This window comes from Molothrus aeneus, chromosome 5, assembly GCF_037042795.1.
Source record: "Molothrus aeneus isolate 106 chromosome 5, BPBGC_Maene_1.0, whole genome shotgun sequence".
Lineage (NCBI taxonomy): Eukaryota > Metazoa > Chordata > Aves > Passeriformes > Icteridae > Molothrus > Molothrus aeneus.
The window spans coordinates 28,292,577-28,318,641 of NC_089650.1; the positions used below are offsets into that span (position 1 = coordinate 28,292,577).

General features: G+C 35.8%; 1 protein-coding gene across 5 annotated transcripts in view; it reads left to right on the forward strand.

Annotated features, from left to right (window-relative positions):
• Positions 1-4,079: 4,079 nt before the first annotated feature.
• Positions 4,080-26,065, forward strand: part of MGAT4C (MGAT4 family member C) — a 326,567-nt gene continuing 304,581 nt past the window's right edge. For all 5 annotated transcript variants that reach the window (XM_066549702.1, XM_066549703.1, XM_066549706.1 and 2 more), the window contains exon 1: positions 4,080-4,372. The gene's annotated coding sequence lies outside the window, so the exon portion shown is untranslated. The remainder of the gene's footprint in view (positions 4,373-26,065) is intronic.

The following is a 26,065-nucleotide window of genomic DNA, read 5'->3' on the forward strand; positions in this document are numbered from 1 at the left end:
AACCACATGGAAGACAACTTTGAAGAGAGGCTTGAGTAAATTCTCCCACAGAATTTGGCAAGTGGAACCCAAATAGCACATCTAGGACTCAATTTTCTCTTCAAATTTACATACTTCTATCTGGAATCTCATTTCCCCTATTAGAAGTGGTTACTGTATGAAAACCACTGGGAGAAGGGCATTAAGGTGCACTCATAATAGAACCCAACACTTTCAACTATTAACTCTTAAGATTAGGCAAAATATTTTTATGTTTTATTTATTTTCATCCAGGCATATTCCTCTACTAATCTAAGAGAGAAAAAATAGCAGCAAGCTATGGCCCAAAAACATGCAAACACTGACCACAGGTATTCCAAGAACAAACAGTGAAGAAACATATGACACATCTAAAACTAAGCCAGGGTTCATTTCACAACAGTGAAAGAGAGACTTCAAAAGGTTAACTGTTTATATGCATCCACATTGCATATGTTTTTTCAGTTTTTTCAGTTATTACATATGTATGCAAAATACAATATACAGTAGCAACAAAGTCTCACTTTCTGTCACTGAAGTTTTCATCTTTGAATTTCATATCTCTAATCCCACTGGAGTTCCCCATTAGAAGTTTTTCTCTCTTATGAAATTCAATGCAAGACAGTCAGGGTAAAGCTAGGAGAATATATTCTGAATTTATGAACCAGTATTTTGTCTGCAGTGAAGAATGACAGAGAAACAGGTAATACAAACATTTAAGTAGATTGAGTTCCTTTACTTAGTAAGAATCACCAATTGCAGGAGACTAGTCATTTTAAAGATTTAGCCAAATATATATATTTTGGTGCGTCCTATTATATAGAAGAGGTTTCAATATTCTATAGAAATCTGCCTTGTAACTGTGGAAGTCATGCTACTATATAAGTTTAAAAATTAAATAGGCACAGTGTATAACTGTGGTTTATAGAAATCAACTTTCCTAAAATTTTGAGGTACCCAGGTTAAAGTACTCTTACCACAATTACAAATTCTGTCGCAGTGTTACAATATGTACCACTCCACCATCACCTTTTTCACCCACTGCTCATTGGGATGTTGCTGTCTTTTGAGGTATTGAAACAAGTTTTCATAACTGCATTACAGCACACCAAAAATATCTAGCATGCTAAGCCAACAATGTCACCTCTGCTTCCATCTGGGTCTCTCTGATTGATTCCAAAAATATATTAAACTAGATAACTTCCAGTAGATGACTTGGAAAGGAAAAAAACCCAAACAACAAGCAAGCAAACAAAAATAAACCCCATCAAAACTAAACCAAGCCAAAATAATTAACCAAATAATAAACCAAGTCCTATAAATTTTTGTCCTGGAAATGTCTGAGAAATTCTTGTGAATCTATGTCTTGTTCTAATACTCTGCAAACCAAGTGAGTATGCTTTGCTGGGTGTCTTGGACCAAATCCCTAAACATCCTCAAGGATTATTAAGCCTTTTTTCCTGGGAAAAAAAAAATTGTTACATTCTCCCTTTCTTCATCTGATGCTAAAAAAAAAAGGAAGCTGAGAAGAATATGTAGTCAAAGGTCAGAATTTTACTGAGGCGTTTTGGATTACTGTGTTTTGCTGCTAATTTGGTTTTCTATTTCCTTCCATGTCACTCCCCAAAATTCATCAGAAACCTCCTAGAAGCTGACATGCCAATGTTAATTATTCAAACCAGTGAATATGAATGAATCATACCTTCTAAAATAACAATACCACTAGAAATAGTGAATGACAATTATTATATATTTTTAACTTGTTCAAGATAGTAGATTTTTATGAATAAAAACTTGAGACATTGGTATTGCTCTTTGACCCAAGTTGCTGAGGCTCCAAGAAATGAGGCAGATTGGCACTGATGGCGCTGGCTGAAGCAGTAGATGCTGAGAGCAGGGAGACATGAGTTATTCTAAAATTAATAAATAGCACACAAACCAGCACTGTCTTTAAGGCTAGCAGGTGGCTTTCAGCTTTTTCTTTATTGTGATGAGAAATTGGGAAATTTAGGGCTGGGCTGCTGCACAATGAGGTCTCAGCAGTTTTATTAGTTTCAGCAGCAGATGATGTAATTGTTTGAGCAGGAGAAAAGAGGAATCTAACAATCTAAAATAATTAAGGGAAGATGTTTTGAAAAATAAAGGCTAACAAAATTAGGAAACATTTAAACAGAACATCACTGGAACTGTGAACTGAGGATTTTGGTGGTTCCTAAACAATAGTGAAAATTGCAGAATTATTGAGGTTGGAAGGGATTTCTGGAGGTCACGTAGACAAAATTCCCTGCTCAAACAGGGCCACCTAGAGCTGAGGGGTTTGGACTAGAGGATCTTGAAAGTCTCTTCCAACCAAAACCATTCTATGATTCTGTGGTATTATTCTGTGGTATATCTATGACTTGTGGTATTATCTGTTTATGTGTAAAATGTACAAATATTAATGACAGGAACTGTAACACAGCCACTGTCACCTAGAAGTGTGAGTGTTACAAAACCCTAAATAATCTTAGAGCAAGGCAGCATGGGGAAATTCTTAATCCCTTTGGATTATATGTTACTTTGGGGTATATTTAGGTGCATTGTATGTACTGAACAATTGGATCTGGTCAAGTGCTTGCATATGCTTCAAGGCGTGGTAATTAGGACACAGGCCAAAGGAGCTTCTGTCAAAAAAAAAAAAAACATAGGCTGGGCATAATGCCTTCAGTGTAAAACACAGAGGCTCTGTGGGGCTGTGGCTTTAGTAACTTAAGCTCCAAGGAAATTTGTAGGTGTTGATCATGCCTTTTCACTTCACCTGGTAGAGTTCTGTTAATGTGAGTGAATGTTTTACCCCAGGGCATGGGGAAAAAAATGAGGCGTCTGCAGTCATGTCCTATGGATTTACAGTCTCTTCATGCCTGTTTGATGAAAGCAGGGTTTATATCTTTTACTTGGCAGTATATTTATCTATCATTCTCAAAATGCTCTGACACTAATTCATATGTATTCAGCTGCATGTCTGTTTATTTAGAACTTAGGGTGGGGCCTGAATTTCCATGATATTGAGAAATCAAGTCTGAGAAACTTGTTAGTGGTATATATCTAGGGCTTCAGAAAACTAGATCAGTTGAAACTAGAGAGAGGATTTGCAGAAATTTCTGCTTACTAGGGAGCACGACTCTTTGAAATTAAATCTTTTTTTATTCATTGTATCCAGTGTTTTAGAGGATAAAAATCTTCATTTGATATGTTCAATGAAAAACCCCTGCCCTAGTGTTTTCAATGTAAAAACTTTTTACATAACAGCAGATATTAGTTACTTTGTCAAATAGCTTTGGCACAAAAGTGATATTCAGAAAACTTCAATTCTATCTCTTTTTGTGAAATAGGGTGAGAAGTGGCTCATAATTAAAAAAATGTTACACAATTTTTTTTAGAGGTATGGCAAAATATCAATCACTTTTTTTTGGAGGATTATCTAGGATTAACTACTAAGGCTAAAGATGGTGATTGTTCAGAATTTTAGCTGTCCCTTCATTTTTTGCCAACAAGGGGAAAATACTGCTCTTTCCTTTCTTAGAACATTGAAAATGAAGAAAATTGCAACAACATGATACGTATTAAAAACAAAATAGAAAGAGATAGTGGAAGAATGAACTGAGTACAAACAGATAAAGTTTTTGAAATGGTGATAATTCCCAACACTTGTATTTTTGGGCATAGTTATGAAATGTGTTGCCTTTTATCAACTTTTAAAAGTTTGAGGGTTTTTTTTCATATAGAAAAATCTAGGGTGGTGCTTTTATGGTTTATTGTGGGGTTTTTTTGTTTGGTTTTTTTTCTTTTCCTTTCTCTTTTTTAACCTGTGGCTTGAAAGAAAGCAGCAGTGAGAATAATTTCATGCTAGTAGACACTTTTAAGACTAGATTTAGCTGCAGTCACATTAGCTTAGATAATGGGAGAATTTTTCTTCATTGAAAATGCTCCCTGTCGCTTAAGAAGAACTCACTGAGGCAGCCTGCCATCTAGCTTTTTCACAGCAAAATAGGCTTGCAGACTGCAGATGAGAGACTCGGGAGCAGAGACAATTTTAACTTAGCCATCCCTAATTTATCTCAAGCTTTTTCAATTCATCTTCACTGCTCTATGCACACTGGAACACCAGATTGTCAACCCCTGGGAAAAGAAAGCAGCCAGGGATCTAGAGAGCTGTCACATCCTGAGAAATATTTAAATTGTGCTGATTTTCTTCTGGAGTGCTGAGCAGAGGGAATGAAACTCTCCATCAAGTCATAGCTTTGCGGGCAATAGATCAGAGGATACTGCCAGTTTTCCTAATGGATTATTGTTATCGGGCAGGTTCTTCCTGAAGGTATGTAGTTACTCTCTCAATTCATTACCCACACTATTTATCAGGTAATGATCTAATGAACTGGTAATCCAGATACATTAAGAAAAATGTTAACTAAGTAGTCTGTATTGATTGAATGATGGCACTTTATTGCAGCATGTTTGCAGGTAAAATACTCTGATCTACTTACTGTAGATGTGTTGTACCTGCTGCCAAGTGCTTTGTCAGCAATCCCCCCAAGCAAAACCAATCCCTAACCTTTAAACAAAAAAGCAAAAATCCATTGTGCTGCATATAATATTGCCACAAGTTTATGCTGACTGTCCAGAGAATGCTGTTTTCTGAAACAATAAATAATCAATAGCAAAATCATATGTCTGATTTTAAATTTGTTATAGATGAGTATTAATTTTGCAAAATATTTTCCAACCTGGATATATGCAGAACTCCCCTTAAAGTACTACAGATTAATTCTGGAGTTAGATATTTGCTTGTTTACTATGATGTTCCAACCTTTCACATGGGGAGTTACAATATTTAATTCTGAAAATCTCTGACAGATATGTGACACAAGTCTGTTGTTTCATCTGTACTGCCACACTCCAGGTGCTTCTTAGAAAAGCATAAGGACTATATACCATAACTGGAGATTTAAAAATAAAATCTGTAAAGAATTTCTTGCTTTTTAAACTTCTGTGTTTATATTAATTCCAGCCTGTTCCTCTTAATCTGAATTGCTTACTGCATGTCTGTAGCTTGTGAGGCAGCCTGACCTGAAAATGAAAGATCTCTAAATTGCAGAAGCAGTCAGACATTTTTGAACTCTTCCAAGCGCGGGAGTTGCTGCAGAGATGGAAAAAGCACTGCCACGTTTAAGTTAAAGTCCTGGCCTTGTTTTCTTTCCAAGTTGGCACTCTACCTGAGTGCAAGCTCTGAGACTTAAGTACAAATTGGCAGGTGCAGGGCTAAGCAGGAGTTAAGCCCTGAGAAAATAAAAATGCTTATCTGTAGCTTCTTGTCCAGTGCACTGGCTGGGCTGCTGTCATGCTACCAAGAGTAAATGATGTATGAGCTTGTCTGTGGTGTACTTGATAGTGCAGTGGATATGCTGAACTGGATTTTTAGTCACAAGACAGATGTTTGTCATATTTTTGAACATTCTGCTGAATGAAAGCAATAAGGTAGAAATAAATACAAAGCTGGGGTATGAAGGAGGTATCAAAAGCCCATATTGGTTAAAAGAAGTAAATGTGAGACAAGAGCATTTTCTAGTATGTTTATCTTCCTCTGTTTAAGGAATATAGTATGTTCAAGGCATTAATAAAAATTACAGTAGTACATGTTGCATCTGTATGTAACACCTGAAAGTTCCTTTCTGCTAGTGCCTTGGAAAGGCTGAAGAAAAAAGTGGAGAGATTGATTCTATTGCATTTCCAATGAACTCCCTTAAAGTACTTCCTTTCCTATGGACCTCAGAAAGACTCAGGAAAAGAGGCTTCCATTAAGCTCTCCCTAGAGGGTCCTACCATCAGTAAGATATTTTTTAGAGGAAATGTGTGCAATAGCTGTCTTTTCCCCAGTCTCTCAAACTTTTCACTTAAACATACAGAGGCATCATAATATGCTTTTGGATATCCATGGATATTTTAGCATTTTGTGCAATCACTTCTGAATGTCACAACATAGAGGGTAATACAGGCTATTCTTATTATATATTGCTCATATGAAAAACTAGCTTTTCCAGATCACATTCCATTTTGTCTTCTTTGGGTTCTATTATATGTTTAAATGTTTGGCTACTTTAACCACTAGCTTTTTAAATATAATTGTTTCTGATATATGTGACTGGGGAGTAACCAAGAGCAACAAAAAAGTATCTTGATCTTTTCTCTAAAGCAAGATGAAACATACTAAAACTAGATTTAAATGGGAGGGTGATATTAAAGAATAGAAAATAAATGAAGATTAATAGCTTTATGTTCCATTTTTACCTTTGCATTTTGGTTTCTTTTCCTTTTTCCTATCATGATGTGCAGTAATAGTTCTCCCCCATTCTCTTGATAGAGAATTCTGATGTACCCACATATTATGGCATTCTCATGGTGGATATTTCTACTGCCTTCTGATATCATTTTAGACTATTTTTGTAAAGAACTGTATTACAAATTGTGGAATAGCATAAATGGATGAAAATAGTCTGGGAAGAAAGCTGAAGCACAAATTGTTTGTTATAGTGTTAAATTTATAGTCTGTAGTCTTCTGCCCCTCCTGGTTCCACTAGTCTTCCTGTTCCACCTTTACTGTTCTTTCTTCTTTCCTACATTAAGTTCATTAAAAAAATAATAGTTATGCATAAGAATTTACAGCAATGTAACAAATACACCTATTTTATTTACATTCTTCGACAATCCTTAGCCAACACTGGCTATCTCCTGTGCCAAATTTTGCTGAAGTAAGCTTATATGTTGACTCTATTCCTTCCTTGATACCCTAGCTTCTACTGCTTCCTGTTCTGCTGTGTTCTACACAAATCATAAAAACAAAAGGACCATTTTATGCAATGCTTCTGGTTTTCCCTTGTGCTTATATAACATCTGTTTGAGGTTAGTATTTGTTCTTCTCCCAGAGTGAGCCTCTAGAATGTAAGGATATTATACTGAACTGATACAAAAAAGGCAGCTTCTTATTTGTGTCATTCTTCTTCCTTCTTCCTTATTTTATAGAGTTCTTTGAACTCTAGCAGGTAACTTGTGGGAAAAGTTCTGTCATGGTTTGACACTGGCACAATGCCAGTGCCCCCATGAAGATACCTTCTCCTTGGTTTCTGCTGTGAGATGTGACCAGGAATAAGCAAAGCAGGCTCCTACTTAGGGAAAAAGAACCAGAACTTTATTAACTACTCTACAACTACAGATAAAAAGGAACACACACACAGGGAAAATGAAAACTTCACAAGTGCATTTCCTCCTCCCCCCACCAAATTTCCAACACAATACATCTATTCCTCAAATCACCAACTCTCGGTCCAGCACCACCTTTTAGACAATCAATCCTCAGTTCATCAAGAGGAGAGGAGTCCTTCTTGTGCCATGGGCTTCCCCTGGAAACACAGCTGAAGCCTCGTGTGTTTCTGTGTCACTCGTGGCTCTGCCTGGAGAACATCTGCCGTCGTGACTTCTTCCTTTCCATGTCCAGTGCTCTCACCACTGAACATGGACCAGAACTGCTTCTAGGGTTGTCTTTTAAGGATGCTCTGTCCCGATCCAAAAAAGGCACAGTCTCTCCTTTGGGACACCTGTCCCCACAATCTCTCCTCTGGGACACCTGTCCCCCCCATATTTTTTCACCCCCTGGGGCCGAGGGGCATCAACACTGAGCAGTCTCTGTATCACAAACAATCTCTCTTTTGGGACACCTGTCCCCCCCATATTTTTTCACCCCCTGGGGCCGAGGGGCACCAACACTGAACCCTCTTGGTCCTGAGGCCATTGCCTCCCCCTAGAATGCAGTCTCTGTATCACAAGGAACATGGTACTGTCCATGGCTATACAAAAAGAGTCCAGCAAAAGCTACTCCATCATCTCTTCCCAAATACTAGGATTCTTCTCTATTCTTCTACTATCTCTCACTCGCCCAGACCTCTCTCACACTGGCCCATTTCTTCCTCATCTTCCACTCTATCTTCTAGGAAAGGTCAATGTTCTGTAAAGTTCTCATTCTCTAAAAAGGGGTTAAAAGCTCTTACAAGCGGCCGGCTGAACCTCCCCCCTTCTTCTCCGTCCCAGCCGCCGGCGCAGGCCCATGTTTATCAAGCTTCAAGGTTACAGTCCCAGGCAGCGTCTCTCTCTCTCTCTCTGTGTCTCTCAGGGGGGGCTGCCCGATGGCTCCCGGTCTCTCTCTCTTCCTCTCTCTTCCACCCTTCCACCCCCGGGCTCAGGCCTACCTGTCTCGGCCTCATGGCTTTCCCCTCCCCCTGCCCAGCCAGCAGCTGGGCCGGGGGAGAGACCCGAACTCTTTCCCGCCGGAAACCCAAGAGGACCCTCCCAGGGGAGAGCTCTGCTTTTAACCCCGTGTTCTCAGAGGCGTGTCCAATGTCCCAATGGCCAGGTTAAATGCCAATATTAAAGTCTGAATATCCATTGGCCAAAAACACAGCATCCCAAAAAACACATTTCCTGTCAAACCACCACAAGTTCTTAGAAGAAGAAAGACCTAGGGGCATGGATAATGACAAAATGAATGTTCTCAGGCAAAACCTGGGTATTTGCAAGATTAGGATGTGCTATGACCTGATTTATTTCTTCCCTTTGTATGTCTTTCTAGGTTTCAGGACTGATTTGCTGCTGTTTAAGCATTTATTAAATCAAGTATTTTCTTTCATATGTATCATTTACACAGGCCATTAACTAGAGAACATATTCAATTATATGTTAATTCTGCTAAGATTTAAGTAGCCTGATGACCTACAGAAAATCTGTGTTTTCACACACACAATTTCATAATTTTGAGTGAACAAGAGTGAAAAGATGGTTTTCCCTGAGAATCATGTTTGATTATTGTCAAGAAATTCAAGAAACAGTGGTGGAAAGAAGATACAAAGCTAGTTCACATTTGACAAGTTGTCTTATTTTGATTGAAGTGCTTCAGCATGCTCTCAAAGTGTGATCCAGCTCCTTAAATTGTGGGTTACCTTGCCTAGCTACAGGGACAAGTCCAAGGCCTCACACAAGTTTTGTGTTGTATCTTTTAGCCCATTATTTTTGTTATGCAAGATATATTAAATTTTAGTAAACATTAATATTTGACTGAGTAGATATATATGTTCATACCCTAATAATTTTTTAAAGATAAATAGGCACCGGAATTCACTTCTGCTTATTTACTTTGTCTCCATCTCTTAAGAGAATTCAGATCAAATAATAGCACAATTTTCATGACTTATATTGTCCTAATAGATAAAGTGTAAAGCAGCTGGTATTCCGGTTGAAAGGGACATGCCTCACAAAAATATTGACAAGTCTGTGATTAAATGAATTAATTTTGACTTACAGGTAATATCTTTCAGATTATGTATTTTTAAGTTAATTTTAAAGTGTACACTAATTCTCTTGTTCTATGATTACCTTAGTTTAACATATTTTAAGTAAAGCATTTTGTTTTGCAACAATTGCAAAGATTTGGGGTTTTCTGTTTGTGTGCCCCACCCACACTGCACCAATGAAATGCTATGAAACACATTTGAAAATCTGTAATAACTATCCCTATTACCTTTCTGGAAAACCCAAATTTTAGAGCAAGAAAATCTATAAGTATACGGTTCAAAGGTCATTTAAAAGAAACTTTTTACTGTAAATTTGAATCTTGTTCCATCTTGCTATGCAGTAGAAAGTAAATATGACTAAAAAAGTAAGAATATATTTAATCTTTTCTTGCACTTTTTCTTTCTTTTATGTATTGATGAGCATAGAAGTTATTCTAAAATATCTTGGGCTGGTCTCTTCTTCTTGTCAATAAATATGCAAAACTTTCTGCAGTATGTATTTTCAGGTGCAATTAAAATTTGGTTTGTTCAGGGGGATTCAATATTGCTTTTCTTACTTAATGCTGTCGCTACAATTACTGTATGACATAGAGAGATAAATAACATTACTGAAGAGATTATAGTGATAGATCTTGTTCTGAGTGTCATTTAATATCCAATTTTCCTCTTTCTTACACTTCTGTAAGTCACTTCATTGAAGGCAATGGAATAAATGACAGTGGATTCAGATTCCATATGTTTAAGTATTCCAGTTGCCCCTAAATATCCACCAGCGTGAAGTTTCTATCTTAAATTGTGTCTGTTAGTAAGGCTTTGAAAGGTACATTATTTGTTTGAACATAAAACTGCTTATGCTTTGCTTTTCCAGCTGCTGCTGAAGACTGGCAATACTTTTCAACAGTCCATAGCTTCTCAAATTTTGAAAACTACTTGATCAGAAGTTAAGGCAGATGAAAAAATTGTATTTCAAAAACTGTGAAGAGTTCCTTGATTACTTCTTATTGCCCTTGATGCCCAAAACTTTCATTATTTGGGTAAAATGTGTATTTCATATGGATAGTTTGAAGGACACTTCTGAGGTGTGTTGCGATCACAAAAATTTGTATTGAAACACTTTTAATGTTCTTATTTGGCTATTTTAGAGCAGCAATTAACTTTAAAAGAGATTGGTAAGCATGCAAATTTTTGTGTGAAACAAAAAGCATTTCTAATTTGTGTTTTTAAATGTGTCAAACATTATATGGAAGAATAGAAGAATTCTCTGTAAAATGAAATTACACTATTAAAAAAAGGAAGAGTTGCTAACTGTCTTTAGTGAAGATTTACCTCCTTTCTCCCCCTCTAATCCTGTTTCATCAACTTTCATTTTTCAGGTTGAAATTTTCTGATATTATATGACAAAAGTTAGAGAAACTCAAATTTAAGAGGTTTTACTTTTTATGACTACTATTTTTGAAGAAATAGAGGGACCAGTAGGCTTTCCCTACCTGTTTGTTCATATACAGTGTAGGAATTAAAGAGGTTCATATTTTATCTATTCTCTGCTTGCAGTCATAAAGAATAGAGAATAGATAAAATGGACAAAATAAAAAAACAAACAACCAAACAACAATAAGAAAAAACAGATTCACAAAATATTTTAAGAGACTAGGAAAAATATTTTGTTCTGTATTCTGTATTCTCAAGGATATTAATAAACTTTTGCGAATAATGTAGCACAGTCTCTGGAATTTAGGGATGATTTTTAGCACTTTGAAATTACTGAAATATTACTCCCATAAATGGCCTTTCACACTCAGCACTTGATTCCCACCCTCCTATGATAAAATCTATGTTAATCATCATATGGTATGCTTTACTATTGTTTATTGTAATATTATGACTTTGTGCATGAGTATGAGGCAACAGCAGCCACTTCAGCATCTTGCCAACATCAAAAGAAATATCATGCTAGGCCTTTCCTCTTCTGGAATGGCTTTGACTCTGAAGCTCTGGCCTCCAGCCAGTAAGAATAACTCTGATAAAAAAATAGCTTTGTAGAAAAAAACTGAATAGTTTTTCAATAGTTTAGTAATGTGAATCATAAGGATCTGATGAATCTGAGACCTGAATCACAGCATCAAAATACCAGGGAGACTGAGGCTGTCAGAGTAATGAGGTGGAAGGAGGAATTCCCTATTTTTTTGCAGAAGTAAACTGTTAAATTACAACAACCATGACATTTAACCTCACCTTAAAAGTGCCTTTCACTCTTTGCTTGTCTCCCCTACAATAAAATGGACTCCTGTGCTAAACAATGAAGAAACTTGTCTCATCTGGTTCTCCTGCCTTAGGCTATGGCCTCCTTGGACACAATCTCATCTTTGTAGCCACATGCTGCTACACCCTACCTCTGGTCAAAAAGTGTCAGTGGAGGAAAAATGAGGAAAAACTCACTTTCAAAAAAGAACTTATTTCTCTGGTGTGTTCCTCTCGGGGGAAAAGCAGACTGGCAGCCAGACAGGCCAGTTGAAATCACCTAGAGCTCTGATACTTCCCTTGCCGCCAAAACACCTGCTGCAATATTAGTCAAACTACTGAGTCAATAAGGATCTTTAAGAGTTGTAAAGATCTGTACAGTTTACCTGATCTAGTGGAGCAAACCCAAGATCTGATCAGTTTTATAAAAGTACTTCACTCCATACTTGATAGTGAAGTAGTTTGTTCTTGGTTTTTGTTGTGTTTTTGTTGTTCTTGTTGTTTTGTTTTGTTTGTTTTGGTTTTGTTTCTTGTGTTGTTTTTTTTAAGCAAGTTTTTCTAAAAACTTCTTTGCTTGTTTTTTGTAATTTGGATCTGTCAGCCCTCTGTGAGAACTTCAAATTCTGGTGATTTGATTGGTTATTTGGTTTGTTGGTTTTTTAATGTTTTTTTTTCTTCTTTGTTTGTGGCTTCCACAATGCTGGAGATCAAAGGCACTGGGCACACTAAACTAAACCTGTGTGTACATCTTTAAATGGGCAATGTTTTAAGAGCTTCCAAGTTCTTACAGTGTGTGTTGCTGCATCTTAATCTTTAGCTTGATCATGACCATCTTTCTTTCCATGCATCTAGACTAAAGGTCTTGAGTGGAATTCCTAATACACTAAAACAGAATCACAGAATCAGAAAATGAGTGAGGTGAGAAGGTACTTTTGGAGGTAAACTGGTCCAGCCTCTCTGGGGTGACCTAGAACTGAAGTCCAACACCATGTGCTGTCAGCTTCTGAATACCTGCAAGGGTAGAGACTCTACATCAACATTGTGCGAGTGCTCGTGTCACACTCACAATAAGGAAGTGACTCCCAGTGCTCAGAGGATACCTCCTGTGCTTTAACTTGTGCCCATTGCCTCTGGTCCTGTTGGTAGACACCACTGAAAAGAGCCTGGCTCCATCTTATTTGTACCATCTCTTTGAGCATTTGTACACATTAGTAAAATCTGCCTTGAGGCTTCTCTACTCCAAGCTGAACAGTCCGATTTCTCTCAGAATTTTCTCACAGAAGAAATGGTCCAGTCCCTTCATCATCTTTGCAGATCTTCACTGAACTGTCTCCAACTTGTCAGTATCTCTTTTGTACTGGGGAGCCTGGAACTGGATACAGTATTCCAGGCATGGCCTCATCAGTGCCGAGTAGAGCACAGGCATTACCTCTCTCCATGTACTGACAGTGCTTTGCCTCATGCAAGCTGGGAGCCTCCTTATGGCAAAGGCACATTACTGGTTCATGATTAATTCAGTATCCATCAAGACCCCTGGTATTTCTCTACCAAGCTTCTTTCCTGCTGTGTGTCTCCTGTCATATATTGTTGCATGGGTTGCTCTTCCCCAGATACATGACTTTGTACTTCCCTTGATGAAATAAAATAATACATAGCTTAAAAAGACTATAAAATTTTCTTTCTTTATATATAGATCTAAAACTGTTTTGAGGACCCCAGGCCTCATTATTTAATTCATTTTCCTAAATAAATTTTAAAAATTAAGACACTAAGAACTATGATTTCAATCAGAAAATCAAGCTGTTTGTTCCCTTTTGTCTTATGTTAATGATTCCTAGGTCCTCTGCAGAAATATGATGTCACAAGTGATCACCAGCAGTGTTCCTCAGGGTTCCGTTCTAGTGATGGTTCTATTTGATATATTTTTCAACAATATACAAGCTGAAGTTTAATATACTATTAGCAAGTTTTCTGATGATACCAAACAGGGAGATGCTGAAGAATTTGCCTTGTGAAGGAATCTAGATAGATTAGAGCACTCAGCTATGAATATTGGCATGAATATTAACAAGTCTAAAATGACTAATTCTGTAATTCTGCACCTGGGACAGAGTATTGCCTGGCTCTAGTATAAATTGCAAGAGGAGCGGCTGGACAGCAGCCCTGCAGGAAGGGATATGAGGATGCTGTTCAGCAGCAGGTTCTACACTGGTCAGCAGTGGTCCTTCACAGCCCAGAGGACAAAATGCATTCTAGGGTCCACCAAACAATGCATGACAGCTGAGAAAAAGAGGTGATTATCTCACTGCACTCAGTGCAGCCTGACTTTGAGCACTGTGTGCAGCTCTGGGCCCCACGATTTGAGGAGTGAGAGTCCTTTAATGCCTCTAGAGGACATGGATGAAAGGGCTGGAGGGAATGTATTGTGAGCAGCAGATAAGGACTTTGGCTTTGTCTGCTTTGCAGTAAGGGAGTCTGAGGGGTAAAGATAAAGACATTAAACAGGACTGACCCTAAACTGAGCCATGTGAAACCTCACTAGTGACCATCTCGCAGCCTGATGTAGCACCATTCACCTCTATGAAGATACCAAAGCAGAATTTTATCACATATAAGTACATATAATTATCTTAGTTGCTTCATTTAGTTTATTATTAAAGAAAATTTTTAAAAATTTTAAAAAATTAAAAAACATAAATGAAAGAAAAATTCTTATTTAAAATTAAAATTATCTAGATATATAAACATAACACTGACATATTTTCTCACACTGATTTTGTCTAAATCTTGATAAACATTTACATTAACTGAAAGAGTTCAAATTCCATACTAGAAGTATCTCTACATATGAAATGAAGGAGCGCAGAAAAATAAATGGATAGGAACCCCAGAAAAACATGTGAGCAGAAATACTGAACACATGGCAACATTCACTATAGAGCATTGTTTGACAATGATCTTGGTAGAGAAAAATGCCAGGGTGTATGGATTGAAAGAGCAAGCAATTACATTTTGAGACAATAAAGATCACTTACTGCATGTGGTGCATTTATTCAAAATAAAAGTACTGCAAACAGTATCTCTAATAGTATACGAATGGCAGACTTCCAGGTCATTTTGGAGAAATTCTTGGTCTCTCTATGCAACAGCAGTCTTGTAAGTACATGCAGATGAAACCTATTAACTCTTTCCTAGAAGTTATTATGAAAAAGAAATTCTGTTTTGCTAAATCAGTAGACTCAGTCAGGACTCAAACTCAGGAAAAATTTTAAAAAATGCTCAAAAACTTAATCCACAATTCCATGCAGGTAAGTGACTATTCTCCTGAACAAAATCTGTAGGTTATCTTTTCCAATCCAGTATTTTTATGAACACATAAGGGCAATTTGTTTATTTGTAATAGCTTGAAACTTCCCAACCTCAGGCATACTTAACTGAGGGAGTGAATCTTTTCTTGTGAGTGTCCCAAAAAGATGTTCAATAGCACTAGATCTTCTTTATGTTAAGTTTGTTCCATACCCAGAAATTTCTGTTTGAGATTTCCTGTAGGTTCTCTACCTGCTCTGTAATGGGGAGTTAGATTTTCCAGTATTGTCAAATGGTGTAGCAGAATCTCCAGAATGCACAGGCCATTCCCAGGCACAGATACAAGATCTGCAAGTAAACACCCTTGGTTCAGTGCCAGTACTGTATGTCAAAATTCTCAGCTTCAAATTAAACCCATCTTACCCAAGTAAAACATACACAAGGGCTCATGCAGATGTTTGAAAAGCCTTAAAAAGGATTTTAGTTTTCAATTGTGTAGATTTTTTTGTTGTTTGTTTGTTTGTTTTTAATTTAGATTTAGTTATATGCAATACAAAACACTACTTCATCATAAAGAGAAAATCTGTTTGGCAAAGAAATTGAAAAGCATAATTGCTGAAATTTACCAGTACATCGTGCCAAATTGAAGTAACGTAACAACCTGAAATTTTATTCCTTGTCATTGAACTATTAATCCAAAAAAATTGTTACACTTTTTAGAGAACATATTACAAATTTACCATATAGAATTGGTGTGTTCAGTACTATGTCTCTAACTTTATTTTAAAGTGCATTATTTTCAATATCTATGACAAAGGATGATGCATCTTTTATGAGCTGTTAGTTTGTGTCTTCTGCCTTCTTACTTTAACTAAGGCTCCATTCTTATTTAAAAGGGAAACAAACAAAAATGGGTGACCAAAATAGACTTGCTTCTAATGTTAGATGGCAAGAATTTTTTGTGTGTATGCTTGCGATAGATAGATAGATAGATAGATAGATAGATAGATAGATAGATAGATAGATAGTAATATGGTAATGAAAAATAATATCTTGTGACTTTGAAATGTAAATGGAACATTTTCATTTCTTTTGAAAATTAGTTTCAAGATTCACAACAATCTTACATATAAAACTATGCAAACCTCTTGTTTCTGTAAACTTTACATATAAACATTAAACAACCTATCTGAAACATAAGATGCTCTACTTAGCAATTAAAAGACTGGTTAGCTGTGTTCTGATTAGTATTCTTAGATTGAGAGATAACTGTTTTATATAATAGACTGTTAAAAGACTTACTTTTCAGAGATTTCTGGTATGATTTACAAAAATCTTAAACAGACTATTTTGTAAAACACAAATTATACTTATTTGCCTAAATAATGTTTTTTCTGAAAAGTGGAAATATATTTCAATGTACATTTTTGGGAGTCAAGAATAAGATCCAAAAATAATTTTATGGATAAAAAAGTTTTCATTTTCCCTAGAAGCCTTTTTTTGCAAAGGATAGGATGAAATAATTTCTTACATATAGAAGCATTTATACCTTCTAGTGCAAAATTGCTGAAATTCTAACTGGTCTGTTTCATGCAACACTTGTCTGTTGTCCTTTCTCCTCCATATACCCCCATTTCTTCATTGAATCATAATTCAGCCACCAACATAATTTCTAAGATGCTGGGTTGGGCAGCCTTCTGTCTCTCAAGATTTTCCCCTGACATTGCTTCTCCTATCAATATGGCAAAAAGGGATGTACAGATGGCTATATGGCTAACTAAACTGAAAATATCAAAGAAAAAGTGCCTTTCAGAAATATTTTTCCTTTCCATTTAAGCCATCTAATTGGAGAAACTTGTGGGATAATGGCTTTGAAAATAGTCTGCTTCATTAGCATTCTGTCTGTTCTTCACTCTTTTCCTTTCACTATAGCAGATGCTTAAAGGGGCAGTGACTAAAAGCCCTTTGACCTTTGTAAGGGTTTCTCCTGTTGAGTGGTTCATTGACAGAAACATCTTCTCTTTTTAATGTAGTACAGTGCAACCAGGACAAACTCCATTTTGTAGCATGGAGGTTTGGTCGCTCTCCAGAAATTGAGTAGGTTACCATTCAAATTCATACGGAGTCCCACATCACAGCTCAAATTCCTCCCTGTTACCAAACCAAGTTAAAAGTACCTGTGTTTCACATGGCAATCTTAATGTAAACATATATCACACCTCCTTAATGATGCAATGTTGTTACTGGACCCTTGCTGTCCAGGTGAATCCTGAGAACATGAGAGGTGAGGTAATGTAAATGTGACCAGCATCTTGCTTAGTGTTTGCTGTATTTGGAGACAGGGACAAGTAGTCTGGTCACTCCTGCCAGATATTTTATACAGATTTCTACAACAATTGACTGGCATATCTTTACTGAGAAAATTTATTTTAAATTTTTAGCCCTGAAAACACTTTGCTCATACCACAATCTTGCATGAGTATTTAACATTTAACAGAAGCTTTATTACTGAAATACCAGCTTCACTCATGGTTTTAATGAAGACCTGTGCTGCTCAAAACTCAAGCTCTATGTTTCAATAGCACATGATTTATCAAATGAAATATGTACTGTTCCCAGAGTGTTGACATGTAGAGTGAGTGTTTTAATGAAATTAGTTTTTACAATATGGACAGAATGCTCACACAGCACTGTTTAATCAATTAGCAGAGAAAACAACAGAAATATATCCTTTCAGTAGATCCAATTGCTCCACACGCTGTTGTGGAAGCAGATGATGGATATTTAATACTAAATAGGTACCCTGGTCTGTTTGCTGAAATGTTATCTCATTACTTAAAGAATGTGCTTATAGAACTGATATATTGCATTACTTGGTCATACTGTGTCAAGTTGAATTGACTTTTAATGTAAACTATGTAACGTGATATGACATCCTGTAATTTGCCATAATTTGATATGGCATAATTGAACAGGTCAGAAATGTAAAAGAAACAAAAATTTGTCCATGAGGAAATTCATGCTGCTCATTTAGGCAAGTTTTTGCCAGAAAATTAAATGGAAACATATTTCATATGATGAAATTCCCTAGAATTATTCCCTATACAAAAGGGTAGAATTTTTTCACCAAAAAAGATTTTGGAGATGATAAATATTTATTTTTACTGAGTGTAGGTCTAAGTAATGTCTTGAACTGTTACCATTTTCCTCAAAAGCCATCAGAATACAGGATCTGGCTTTCTAGTAATAATTTAGTGCAGTGAATGACAACTTCTCTTCCCAAGTCATTAGCATAGACATGTTAACAATCATACTGAAGCAGAAAAAATATTTTTGTGTGTAGGAGTTGATGGACTCATCGCTTTGTATCTGATCATTGAGTCAAGGGATTTATGTTAACATGAAATCCATGTCAACCAGAGCTGATGGTGTCAGGCAGGTGTCACCCACAGTATCAAACAGTGATTGACAGAAAATTCATAACTTGATTTGGGGCTTAATTGTTTTGCTTACTTGAGGCAACTTATCAGCTTCAGGCACTCAGCAGGGCATAAAGCTCTGGGGCTATAGAGAAAGAACAAAAACAAGGTGAATAACACAGAAAAAAAAAGACAAAGCTATTCCATTTGTCAGGAGCAATTTATATTTCTTAGGCTGTCCATATACATGGGAGAAAAACAGTGCTTGAAATAAAGCAGAAGACAATCCTATGTGTTATTTCAAGTCATCTTTGGCAAAATTACTTCAGTAAGCTACAGCTATGTGAAATAATCTACAATTGAAATTCATGCTGAGCTTTGAGATGCAGCAACCTTCCAGCCTTGCTTTCACCCAAATCTTTATAATGGCCACTCAAAGAGTAATATATGAAAAATACAAAATACTATCAATCCATGGCAAGATTGTGCTTTTAAAGCTGTATTGTAAAATTTGCTTTTTATTTAAGATGTAAAAATGAAAAAAAATCTAACTTTATTTTATAAATATTTTATATTATACATTGTTAAAAGGTACCAAGGCTCTTGATACCCATTTCTTTAGTTAAATATCACTGTATTTTGGATGAGAGATTTTCTGGAAGAAGTAAAATATTTCAGAAACTTTCTTTTTCAAATATCAAATATGTTTTGATTCTTTTATCTGTTCAGTTTAGTAGTTTCTTATAACTCAATGACTTAAGATAAAGGACAGAGTAAACAAAATTTCTTATCTTTATCATCCCACATACTTATTTGGAATGAGCTAAAGTGATGCTGGACAAGAACTAACAGAACCACTTCTTTTCGTAAGAATATCTCTATCCAGGAAGCCAATAATTTGGAAACTTCATACTTGTATGAAGTATTGTGTTTTTTATAAAACTGAATCAGCCACATAATATTTTACAACACATTCTAACTAAGGATATGAAGGAGTACCTGAAGGAAATGGGCACCTTGATAAATAACTGTGTTTTCTTCCAGACCCTTTTGAAGAACTGGTGGCACAATCACTTTAGTTTAGCCATATAACCTCCCCTGCTCTGACTGGGGAGGTTAAGTCAAATGTCATTTGTGTATCCTTCCTCCCTAAATTAATCTATAAGCCTCTGAGTCTATGTAATAAAATTATTTGAGCATGTATACAGCTTTAAAAGAGTGTAAACACAAAGAACAAAGAACCAATGTTGCAGAACTGCAGAATGACTGAGGTTGGCAAAGATATCTGCAGATCATCTGCTCCTACTCATGTTCTCAAAGCATGGCCAGCTAGTGTAGGTTAAGGAGGTCTGTGTCCAGTTGGGTTTTGATCATCTCTAGGGATGGGGATGCCACAAAATAAATGACAAATCTTCTGTGTTTGATCACCCTCATAGTGAAAATATCTTTATTATGTTTTAGAGGAATGTCTTGTATTTGCCTCTTGTCCAGTCACTAAATAACAGCAAAAAACAGCCTGGCTCTGCTTTCTTCACAGCTCTCTTGAACATGGATAAGGTGGCCTCTCTTTTCCAAGCTGAAAAGACCCAGGCCTCAGACTCTCTTTATATGAAAGATTCTTCAAAGCCTTAATTATCTTAGTTATCTTTCTGGTATGTTGATGGGCTTGCTCTAGTAGGTCCACGTCTCTCCTAGACTGGGGAATCCAGAACAGGATGCTCCAGGTGTGTCTCCTCAGGGCTGCGAAGGGGGAAAGGATCACCTAACCTGGTGGCAGTACTCTTAATAATGCATTCCAGGGTGTTCTGGGACTCCTTTGCTGCAAGGCCACATTGGTATTTCATGGTCAGCTTGTTCACCAGTACTTCCAGGACCTTCTCTGAAAAGCTGATTCTTAGCCAGCTGACCACCAGTGTGTATTAGAGCCTGATGTTGTTCTTCCCTGCACACAGGTCATTGGTGTTTTCCTTTGTGGAACTTCATGATCCAATGTGCACATTTCTCCCAGCTTTGAGGTCCCTCTGTGGTCCCTTTGTAAGGCAGTGCACCCATCTCATGCGTTCTTGACACTCTGCACAGTTTTTAAAAATCCTCCATGTCATTAATGAAGAAGTAAAAAACCTTTGCCTCTATTATTGGCCAGTGATCACTGAAGGCATATATAACCAGCAAGGACAAAAGTGAAAAAGGCATATGATACCTCAACATTTCCCATGTTCTTTGTCACCAGTTCTTCTTCTCTAATCAGCAGAGATGATCGTGGGCCTTCATTTTCCCTCACCTTCCTTTTGCTGATGATACATTTGGAGGAGTCCCTCTTTCCCTGCATGTACCTCAGCAGGTTCACAAGTCCAGGTGGACTTTTTCTTTCTTTGCACGATCCCTTTCATTTTTGGACAAGTGCCTTTTATATTCCTTCTGGTGACCAGGCCCTGATTTCACTTCTTGTATGCTTTCCATTTCTGTTTAAATTTTGTTAGGTTCTCCTTACTCACCTGTAAATGTCTGTCGCCTTTTCTTGGCTGTCATTTTTGGCTTGATATATTTTTGGAGTCTGAAGAAGCTTGATCTTTGAGAATCACTGACTGTGTGATTTAGATTCATTCTCTGCATAAGCTGTTAGATAATAGACAGCTTTGTCAAAATTATTTTTTCAGAACAGTGATAGTTTGCCTTGACTTAGAATATACATAGAATAATATTAAAGTGTCACTAGGTAGGGAAAGCGACTATTTGGAAAGATGTTGACTTTCTTGCAAGAAATGATGAATTATAATCAGCCCATATCACATACAGAATGGTTACTTTTTTAGCTAAATAAAAAACTTTCTCTAACGGCTTCCTTTGTCAATGTTAGACATATCCTAAAAGAAATATCTTATTCTGGTAAACAGCTGAAAAATTATGTGTAACAGAATCAGAACTGTAAAAGATCCTTGATACATTTTCTGACAATAGAAAATATAATTGTTCAATTTTAGGGGTGTGATGTTACATTTTTCTGGAAATATCTATTTTAGAAGGGAAAAAAAAAAGAGCCACAACAATATAGAGCATTTTTTCAAGCACAGATAATTTTATTATCTTGTCATAAGTGTTTACCTATACAAATAGAATGTATGTGTAGCATATGTGTTATGTGTAGTATAAAATACTTATGTAGAATTGTCAGTCTTTACTACTGCTTGCTTTATCAAGCAACGAAATAATTTTTATGTAGCCTAGTTCATTAATATCTCATCTTCCTTTTAGTTATCTTTATCCAAATTCCTACCAAAATCTTCAGTGTTTTCAAAGTAAATATGAAAACAGATACTAAATTAGGTGCCAGTGCAAAGAGTATCACTGTGGAGTTTGGCAGAGCTTTGTTCTTTAATGCCCACCTGTCTTGTTGCTAGGTGCTCAGACACAGGAATCCTTTCTGAGTTATTCAGGCATTCCTGGTAAGAGGAGAGCCAGAATCTTCTCAGTAGTAAAAAATGTGCACATGTACAATGAGGTTTTTCCTCAGACAGTCCCCAAATAGCAAGGGTCACGTCAATGAGTGTCTCTCTCTCCCTGGCAGCAGCTGACAAGACTACAGTTGGGGATTTATGCGCTGATTACGCACCTTTAGCAGCTAGTTCTTAGGCAGATCACATTCCAGTCAAATCCTAGCAGTCTCTCTTCTAGAGAGCAAATTTCCAAGTTGCTTGTTTAAATTCATTAATATACTTATGTATCAGCCCATAAAGATAGGGGTGGATAATTTTCACACTTAACAAAAAGGACCCTTGGTTGTTTGGGGTATTTTTATCCTTAGCATGATAAAATATTTCTGTGTAGTATTTCAACTTATACAGAAGGAAAAAAATACTTTCCATTTATAGTTATATTCATGGTAGAGCAGCTTTTAAACTCTATTGTTAGAAATGTACCAGATAAGTACATTTTTTCAGTCTTATTGTACTGCTATGCTGCTAGTATCTATAAAAATTAGAAGAGATTTTCTTCCTCAAATGACTTCTATTAATTTGGATACACTTCAATCATCTGAATTTAAATTCTTATTTGCTCCTCATTTCACAATAGTTTTTTTTATTATCATTACTGAGATTTTTGAGAAAATGAGAATCCAATATTAACACTATGCCTAAATTGATATTACTTGCACAGCATTTTTCCTAGTTGCTGCAATAATAGAATTTCATTATTTTAAGCAATTCCTAAGATTTTAAGGGACAGTGTGTCAGTAAACCTATTAGTTTTGGTAATAGATAAATTTTAGACTCCTCCAGAGCTTTTAAGTGCTAACATTATCCACAAATTTAGTTTTCATTAATTAACTGCATGTTACAGTATAAGAGTCAATGATGAATCCAGGGCCTGATCAAAGTAAAAGAAAAATTATAGCATTCCTTCAGCCAACAATAATTCTACCAGTGTTACACAGATCTGTTGCATTTTTATGCTTCAGTTAAGTCTATAGCCAAGTCTACAACATGGAATTTTACATAAGGGCTCTGCTCTTATTTAGCAGACTGACAATGATAGTAGCACTTAAGGTTTGAAGCATTTTGAATTATTTCTGCTCATTCAATGTCCCAAAATGTAAATACTTAATTAGAGAAAGCAAAATGGCATGTAATCAATTATTCTGTGGTGCTAACAGATGGTCTAACTGCCTAGCTTGCTCATTCAGTTTCTTGTATACGTGCTTTTTTGGTTAAAAGGATGTAGCCAAGTAGCAGAGAGGAATGTTCCCTGACTTGGTATTTTCACTGATTCCAATTTAAACAGGAGCAATTTTTCATAGAGGAGAAAGTTCTCCTTCCCTGAGAATACACAACATTGACTTCAGGAGAACTTCTAGAGTATTATGTGAAACATGTACAGAACATGAAGAAAGTCTGAAAAATTGGAATAGGTGGGAGATTGCTGAAAGGAGCAGAGTAGTTTTTCAGATAGAAAGTCACACGCACAAGAAACTTTATTTGAGATTTGCAGGAGAGACATGGAAATTATTCCTCTGTAAATCAAAAAATGTTTCTGAAATGGAAGAAAGAATCAAGAGGACGACATTTCCTCCAACAAACCATTGGAATGGTTACAATTGCTTATAAGATACTTAATTTAATTTATTTTCTTCAATATCTTATTTTCTGTGCTTTGGTAAAACCTAATTTAAACACCTTTTACTACCTATTGTCAAACCTACATGAAGAAAAAACAGGTAGTAGGATGAAAATGCTCATCTCAAACTTATGACTGACTCACAAATGTATGAAAAATTTCATTTGTAGACATTTTTCCAGTATTTCTCAGGAGAGATGAAACTGTGAATGCATCTTTACAAGGAATTTTAGACAGAGTGTTAATGGGAAACATTCTCTTGTTCTGTAATGATATCTGAAAAATGAAGTAATTGTTTGCTTCTACACATGAATAAAATTAAGATCTTGATTATGGTAAGAAGACTCCTTCATTGCCTTTGAGTTGATGTGTCTGTAATCCAAACCATACAAAGGATGTTCAAACCCTTATAAGTTAGGAACTTTCCTTAGTATTTCCAGGATTCACACAGTACTGTGGACATTGGCATTGAGAATAAAGTGACTCTGGTTCAAAGTAAAGAAAAATCCTGTTTGTTCTAAATTTATTGTCACTCAAAAAACTAATGGAAGGAGCAGGGAACAAAACATGAGTGCTTTAAGGAGATTTTTGTGGTTCTATTAATTTAAAAGGTAACATAGATGGATAAAGGAATGCTAAAATTATTTTGTTGCAAGTGTGTGCACATGCTTCAACAAACAGCAGTGACAAAACCTATGTCAGTGAAAGAAAATGAGAGTTTTTTTAGGACAAAAACAGTATAAAATCAGTTGGTTTTTGGTTTTTTTTCTTCAAAATGGTAATATTTTTCCTGTATTTCTTCCAAAATAAAACTACCAGGAGAAGTGCGTGCTTATACTGCCGTATATGATTCATTCGCAAGAGATGAAAGGGTCAAAGACAGCTATTATATTGATTTTTATTTCTTCTTTATAATTTTGATTTTTAACCATTGTTGCACAAGTTTTCAATGCAGAAAAGTGCCTATTTAGTGAAGGTGATTTAGCCCATGGATTATGGGTGTAGAATTTCAGAAACTTAAAAGTCAGACTTGAAAATTCAGTCAAAATAACAATGGTCAAGATTCAGTGAAGACAGCTTATTTCAGTGACTCAATATGACAAATGCAGTAAGTTGTTTGGTGTGACTGTGCAACCACTACTCCTCTAAGAGATGAAGTTTCAATCTGCAGAACTACTTTAATTTCAAAATATTTAGCTGTTAAGGTAAGAAAAGTTTTTATAGGTAATATAAATTGGAAGTGTTAACTTCAACAAAGTGTTGGTCAAAAATAAGGTATTAATTTCCAGAAAGAGCTATAGTTCTTCAACATGGCTTTCTAAAGTGTGAGTTCTTATCTGAAATTGCTTCCTATTAAGATTATATCCAAGTACAGGACTGAATCCTTTTTAAAAGATTTAAAAAATTTGCATTTTACATGGATGCATACAGCAAATATTTCTGATACATTTTGAAGATCTTGAGAAATATCATTATGACTTCAGAGAAGAATGATGACTTGCTGTGTTTTCAGAACTTTTTGAGACTAACTGAACTGACAGGTAAAAGCTTTTGCTCTATACAAGAAAATGCAGGTTAAATTTATGTTTCTTTAATCTATTGCTTGAATGACAAGTAGTTTGCATCTAGATTAATGTCTTGTATCTAAAGTAGTCTTTTTTTCAGTTTTTCTCTTGATACTAGAATGAAGAAAATTAGCACAAAGAATAATCATAACAGGAAGTAATTTAAGCACTTTCTAATGCATTTGTATTCATTTTCTCAGCAAATGATTCAATTATGTGTTTTGAGATTTTTTTAAATTTTATCTCCTGTTATTAATACCTCTTACTTTATTGTTGCAACTAATTTAAACAAGAAATTTAATAAATTTCCTTGAGATATGTTTGTGTTGAGTGCTCTGAAACAGATACATGGTTGTTTCACTGTAAGATTTTTCCAGTGTTATTGTTTCTAAAGAATGATACCACTTCTTGTTTACTAAGTAAATTATTTTTTCATTCAGTAATACATTATTTTGTCATTTTCAAAATATGTAATTGCCTAATTCCCTTTGTGAATAGAAAGTAATATTATGTAGAACTGCTGAAATAAACATCTGAAAAAAACCCAATCTTTTCGCATTTTTCTCAATAGACCCTACATTAATGGGTAGATTTTGCAGTATTACTTTGTGATGTTATCTCTTTCTAATATACTCTGCCAGTAGAAAAGTGCTGAAAATTTAAGTTTCAAGCTTTGAAGTATCTGGAATATGTTAACAACTAGAAGTGCTGAAGAGCATCCTCCAAACCCAGAATATCATAGTTTTCCTGACACTCAAAAAGATTATTTTAAATATTGGTTCTGGCAGGGGAAATTTGGCAGTGTGAATTTAATTTTAAAACCAGCAAACATAACTGCCCCAGATTTGCAATAACTAAAGTTCAAGGGTTGTTTTTTTTTAATAACTGCAAATCAGTGAGGTTATTGTATGTTATGTTAGAATTCTCTGTAATTTCTCATTTGAATGATATGCTTCTTAATATTTCTTTTACAAAAGAAAATTCTATTCTGCCATAGAATACCAAGGTGTATCCCTGTTAAAGAGAAAGATTA